Below are 7,000 nucleotides of genomic sequence, written 5' to 3'. Positions count from 1 at the left end.
TAATCAATTTATATTAAAAAAAAACGAAAAACAAAAACATTTATATTGTCTTGAATTATTAATATAATTTATTTTTATTAATAATATAATATAGATACTGAATGAATTGAAAGTATATATAATTATAAATACATATATGTGATTTTGTTAAAATTAATTGAATTATAAATAACGATACAAAAAATACAATCAAAAAAAGTATATAAATAAGAAACAATACATGTAAACTATATATAAACACATTTATTATTTAATTTAAATTCATTAAAAAAAAAATTCCCCAAAAATATAATTACTTAAAACATTATATATTTATATTAAGAAAACAAAAATAAATGTGGATATATATAATAAATTAAAATATTAAAATTCAATCAAAATTAGACAAATAAGTAAACAGAAAAATACAGAACTCGAATATTATAAAATACATAAGTTATAAAAAAATACCAGGAATATTTACCTGAAAGAAAAAAAAATACTTTATTAATATTTAAAAATACAAAAAAAAGCAATTTTTATGTTAATATATATACGTAAACATATCAAACAATTATACAAATATTAAATCATAACTTCTAATATAGTCATTTAACTTCAAATATTATAATACTACACTTCAACAATTTTTTTTATCCTTTTATCTGTTTTCTTGCATGAGATACATATAATTTTCTAACTTGAATTCATTATGGCCAACAAAAACCCAAGTCAAACTAGAACTTCTAGCAGATTGGCAAACAAAAATACACCTATTGCGAGCGGCACTAATATTGATGTTGCAAGCACATCTAATGCTGCAATACTAACTAACCCCAATCTCATAAATCCCAATACTTTAACCAATATTACAACTTCTAATACACCTATTAGCAATCGTAACAATATGAATATTTCTAATACTTCAGCACAAGGTGCAGATAGAACTGTGGTTGAAGCAGGTATTCCACCACTTATGTCTATCATTACATCTTTACCTACTGGTGTACATACATCATCACCTGAAACTAGTACATCAATTACAAGACCACCATACAGTAGTTTAACAGGTCAGGAAACAACAAGAAATACTGTCATAAACACGGCAATGCCAAGTTCTAATAATAATATAAAGCAATGAAAAATATGGAAGATCGTTTTGCATTAATGATACCTCAAGTAGTGAGAAACTCAATTGACTCACTAAGAAATATGTCATTAAATATTACTCCTGATCCAATAAGACCGGAGATATTTTCTCAAAATGCGCAACAGCAGAACACACATTTCCAATAACAACCTAATCAACATTACAATCCACAAACAATTAGGGAACCATATTCTCAGAATTTTCCTCTTGGTTATAAATCAATAACACCACTACAACTTCAAAAGTGGGGATTGAAATTTGATGGTTCTTCTAAGTCCATCAGTGTGGAAGAATTCGTATTTAGGGTCGAGTCTTTAAGGTTAGACTATAACTGTCCTTTAGACATTTTCGTGAAAGGATTTCACCATTTACTCACTGGTAGAGCATCAGAATGGCTTTGGTTATTTAGACAACAAAACCCAGTATGCGAATGGGATCATTTAAAATACCACTTCATAAAAAAATTTCGAAATTTCGAAAGTGATTTCGAAATACAACGAAAAATAATAGAGCGTCGACAGCTTCCATCGGAAACCGCTGACATCTACATATCGGAAATTGTTCGTCTCAAAAATCAAATGAGAATACCTATACCCGAATTTGAGATTGTGAGAATCATAAAAGACAATCTCAAAGACGGATTAGTTCAACTAATTTATGCCAAAAACATAGATTCAATCGATGACCTCCTTGAGGAATGCAAAAGAGCTGAAGTTACAATGTCAAAACGTCTATCTTTTCGACAACAACAGCCACATAATTATAGACGAATTCATGAACTAGAACATGACTTAAATGAGACATTCGAAAATGCCCTAGATGTAGAAGCTCTACATAACAACAAAACAACAACAACTAAGATCCTAACTTGTTGGAACTGCAAGCAATCAGGCCATACTTTTATGGATTGCGAATTGGACCAACGTAACATATTCTGTTACAGATGTGGGTTCGATGGGGTCACATCACCAAAATGCCCTAGGTGTTTGGGAAACCAAATGAAGAACATAGGAAAAACTGGGACCTCATGTTCTCAACAGAATGTAAACCAGTAAACAAAACTAAAATATATTAGAAGCAAAACCTATTCTACTAAAAACCACAAATCATCAATTAAGACAGCATACACCAAAATTAAAAATCCTTGTTCCATATGAACAACGATTGGAACAATACAATAAAATTAGGTCTGACATATTTAAAGATTTTGTACCTACGATAAGCAAAAAAGTACTTAAAGCTGGGAAATCTTACACCAAACGAAAAAAAGAAAGACAGGAGATAGCATCTGCCTGCATAGAAGTAGCTAACGACATCAGACCATACATGGATGTCAAGTTAAATGGAATTGATTTCACAGGTCTCATGGATAGTGGTGCATCGGTCAGTTGTTTAGGCAAAAACTGCCTAGAAAATGCCAAAATGATGAATACACCTATCCTTAATTTTAAATCATCGATTAAAACAGCAGACGGTAAACATCAAGAAATAATAGGCAAAATAAATGTTGAATTGAAATGCGGAAATAAGACGAAAGAATTGACATTGTATCTAGTACCAAACTTAAAACAAATTTTGATACTAGGATATGATTTTTGGAAAAAATTAAACATTAAAATATCTGTCGAACCGGATGTTAATGAATTGCACAATGACGTCATGAACATAGAAACTAAAAGACACATGAACTATCATATGAGGAAAATATACAATTAGAAAATGCGAAACTATTCTTTAGATGTTATACAAAACATGGGTTGGAAAAAACTCATCTCGAAAAACATATCATTGACGTCGGAAATGCTATTCCGAAAAAAATGAGATATTTTCCAGTCAGTCCAGCGGTTCAAAAACTAATGTATAATGAATTGGATCGCATGATAGAATTAGATGTTATAGAAGTCGCAACAAATGCAGAGTGGAATAATAGAGTGACGCTAGTTATCAAGCCGAATAAAAACCGATTATGTCTTGACGCAAGGGAATTAAATAAAGTAACTCGAAAAGACGCATATCCATTGCCAAACATTGATGGTTTATTGGCTAGACTAGGAGATACACATTTCATAACCGCCATCGATCTAAAGGATGAATTTTGGCAAATTCCTCTGGAGGAATCAAGTCGACCCTTAACAGCGTTCACTGTCCAAGGTAGACCTCACTACCAATTTAAGGTAATGCCTTTTGGACTGTGCAATGCAGCTCAAAGGAGGTGTCGACTTATGGACAAAGTGATTCCTTCAGAGTTGAAAGACCTAGTGTTTGTGTACCTAGATGATCTCCTGATAGTGTCACAGAATTTTAAGGATCATATGCAAATACTTAAAGTAGTAGGAGAAAGGTTAACTAACGCGGGATTGACAATTAATATGGAAAAATCCAAATTTTGCTACAAAGAATTGAAATACCTAGGGTACATTGTCGGAGCAGGTAAACTCAAACCTGACCCTGGAAAAATTGAAGCAATTGTCAATATAAAACCTCCTAAATCTCAAAAGATGTGAGAAAATTCTTAGGAACGGTAGGATGGTATCGTAGATTCATCCATGAATTTTCCACTCTGACAGCTCCTTTGACAGATACTTTAAGAAAATGTCCAAAATTCATCATGACTCCAGAAGCTCTAGAGTCATTCGAAAAATTGAAAATATGTCTAACTTCCAGTCCGATATTGTGGAGTCCTGATTTTACTAGACCATTCTTCGTACAATGTGACGCTTCAAACGTCGGAGTTGGTGCTGTTCTTTTTCAGAAAGATGATGAAAATGGAGAACATCCAATTGAATATTTTTCCAAGAAACTGAACAGTGCCCAACGAAACTATTCAACGACGGAAAAAGAATGTCTGTCAGTCATACTCGCAATAGAAAGATTTAGACAGTATATTGAGCTCATGGATTTTACTGTAATAACAGACCATTCCAGTTTACAATGGCATATGCGCCAAAAAGATTGAAACGGAAGACTAGCAAGATGGAGTTTACAACTCCAAAGCTACAGCTTTACAATCGAGCATCGTAAAGGCACTAAAAACGTTGTACCTGATATGCTATCACGTATGGACATGGATGAAATCACCGTGGAAAATACTCCATTTATTAATTTCAATTCAAATGAGTTCAAAAATCCAACATATTTAAGTCTTATTGATACCATTGAGCAAAACAGAAACCGTCTACCTGACCTAAAAGTGTGCGATGGAATCGTGTACAAAAGGGTAAAATTTAATAGAATAGATGTTGAAAGTGAAGACGACTGTTGGAAGATATGGCTTCCAGATAATTTAACAACAGAAATAATAGCCAAATCTCATAACAACAACACTTGTCATGCTGGTATATCGAAGACATTGTATGATATCAGGCAATATTTCTATTGGCCAACGATGGCTTATGAAATTAAACAATATATTAACAATTGTGAAATTTGTAAAGAAAATAAACACCCTAAACAGATATTAAGACCACCGATGGGTAATGAAGTTATAACCCAAAGGCCTTTTCAGAAGATTTATATCGACTTCTTAGGTCCATATCCAAGAACAAAATCTGGAAAAGCCTACATTTTTATCGTTTTAGACCATAAAACCAAATTTGTGGTACTAAAGGCAATGACAAAGGCTACGGTTACACAAGTCATAAAATTTTTGGTAGAAGAGATTTTTTATAAATTCGGTGTACCAGAATTTATTCATTCCGACAACGGAAGACAATTTACATCCGATATGTTTAAAGATACATTAAAATTATTTGGAATCAAACATATACGAACTGCAATACACGCACCACAAGCAAATGCAAGTGAGCGAGTAAACCAAACCATTCTTAGCAGTATAAGAAGTTATATAAACTCCGACCAATCTAAATGGGATGAAAAGTTACCCAAAATCGAGTGTGCCTTGCGATCGACGTTACACGCCTCAACAGGTACATCACCATATTTTGCCTTAACAGGCTACAACATGATAACACACGCAGACGCGTATGGAATTCTCAGAAAACTAAACGCCTTAGAAGATGGTAGTCTGGATATTTTACCTGCATCAGACAGAATGCAAATTTTGCATAAGAATATTAATAAAAATCTGCATGAGGCTTATGAACGTAATAAACGCTCATATGATAGAAGAAGCAGAATTGTAACCTACAAACCAGGACAAGAAGTCTATAGGAAAAATTTTGTACAAAGCAATTTTGCCAAAGGAATAAATGCAAAATTTTGTAAACCATGGCTTAAATGCAGAATAAGAAAAGCCATTGGAAATTGCTATTACGAAGTGGAAAACCTAAAGGGCCAACTCATTGGTACCATTCATGCGCAACACCTCAAACAATAGGTTAGTACTACATTGTCATCTATGGTTAGTAAAATAATAGTTACTCTCACCAAATGCCAGTTGATGCAATGTTGTTAAAATAAAAATCCATGACATCCATAGGTCGTCATTGTGTTCGGCAAACAAGATATAACACCATCTGAAAAAGAAAGAATGGTATTTCATTAAATTATATTCAAAAAACCAAAATAAGATAATTTCATTTTTGATACAAGTGGACAATCCTATTCCATTGAAAGTAAACCCATTTTACTACAGCTTAAATACCTGAAAAGGGTAAAAAAATAAATGTTAAAATAACAATAACAATCGTACTGGAAACCAACTTTTACGAAATATTTCATTACATCTTTAGCTGAATACATGCATTTATGATATACACATATTGCAGCAAATGCAAAACTCTGTCTTGAGTAATTTCCACATCAGATTTTTATTGCCCTGTCACACACAGATATCCTTTTTTTTGTTATGACAGACTTTCAGTTTTTGTTTATGTTATTATAAACCTTACAAGACAGGTAGTTCTGGGTATTTCCAATCCCATACAAACATTGGCATGTATTTCAAGAAGGTGAATCATTTCAATAATAATTGTAGCCTGAAATATATAAAATAATATTTATGAATACGTTTTATACAATAATTATTTGTAATTACCTGATGGTTGTATTCATACTGACTCCCAAATCATTTTCCCTACACAGGTTCCGAAAAATGATCTGGCTTTGTGACAGCCACCTTTGGGCTGGGTATGAATACCCACACATAATTATGCATTGGCCACATTTGAATATTATTGCACAGTCGATTATATATTTTTGGGTCACAAACAAATTACAATTAATTTTATTTATTTGGTTGAATTTATGGTTTCCATCAAGAAGTTGTAAAAAGGTAAAAGCAAAACAAAATAATAAAAAACATCTGTTCGTGTCTACCAGTGTTGTAAAGGGATTCAATTTCATGTTACGTAGTTACACCACGGTGTAAAAAAAACTTCAAACTGTGCCTGATCATAAATTGTACGATCAATCCTCAAACCAAATATGTACAATTTATCGAATGAATCAAGTTTTGATTTTTTTATTAAATAATAAAAATAATAATGAATACAATTTATAATGTAGTAAACTACTTGAATACTATTTTGGTATACACCAAATATATACGTGTTTACTACTGAAAACATTCTTACAAGTGATGTAATTTAGCGCCATCTGGAGATTAAACCCAGAACAAAGGATAAAAATATCGAGATCCACCATGGTTGATATTCGAATGACAGTATATCACTATATTTCCACCATGTGCATTCTGACCTTCATTGAAAGTGACATTGAAGTTACGATTTAGAAAGTCATAGACTGTCAGAGTGAAGGTGATATACTAAAAACCACCACGAAGTAGATAATAGCCGTTAAATAAATACAAAAAGTCTGTAAAATAAATGGTGAACCAGTGAAATTATATACTGATTTTAATCAAAATCAATTAAAAATATCATTCAAGAATAGTCATAGCTGACATTGACG

General features: G+C 32.1%; 1 long non-coding RNA gene across 2 annotated transcripts; it reads right to left on the bottom strand.

Annotated features, from left to right (window-relative positions):
- Nucleotides 1–259: 259 nt before the first annotated feature.
- On the bottom strand, nucleotides 260–6,399 carry LOC131804353 (uncharacterized). Of its 2 annotated transcripts, none has more exons than XR_009343101.1 (4): nucleotides 6,126–6,399; nucleotides 5,792–6,066; nucleotides 5,516–5,732; nucleotides 260–463 (listed from the first exon to the last, which is right to left on the bottom strand). It is a non-coding gene; the product is annotated as an uncharacterized LOC131804353 (long non-coding RNA). The 2 variants fall into 2 exon arrangements; XR_009343100.1 differs by having other exon boundaries at nucleotides 261–463; nucleotides 5,813–6,066.
- Nucleotides 6,400–7,000: the final 601 nt, after the last annotated feature.

This window comes from Musca domestica, unplaced genomic scaffold (assembly GCF_030504385.1).
Source record: "Musca domestica strain aabys unplaced genomic scaffold, Musca_domestica.polishedcontigs.V.1.1 429, whole genome shotgun sequence".
Classification (NCBI taxonomy): Eukaryota; Metazoa; Arthropoda; class Insecta; order Diptera; family Muscidae; genus Musca; species Musca domestica.
Note: the sequence above shows the minus strand (reverse complement) of the source record. Positions and strands in the feature narration are given on the sequence as shown.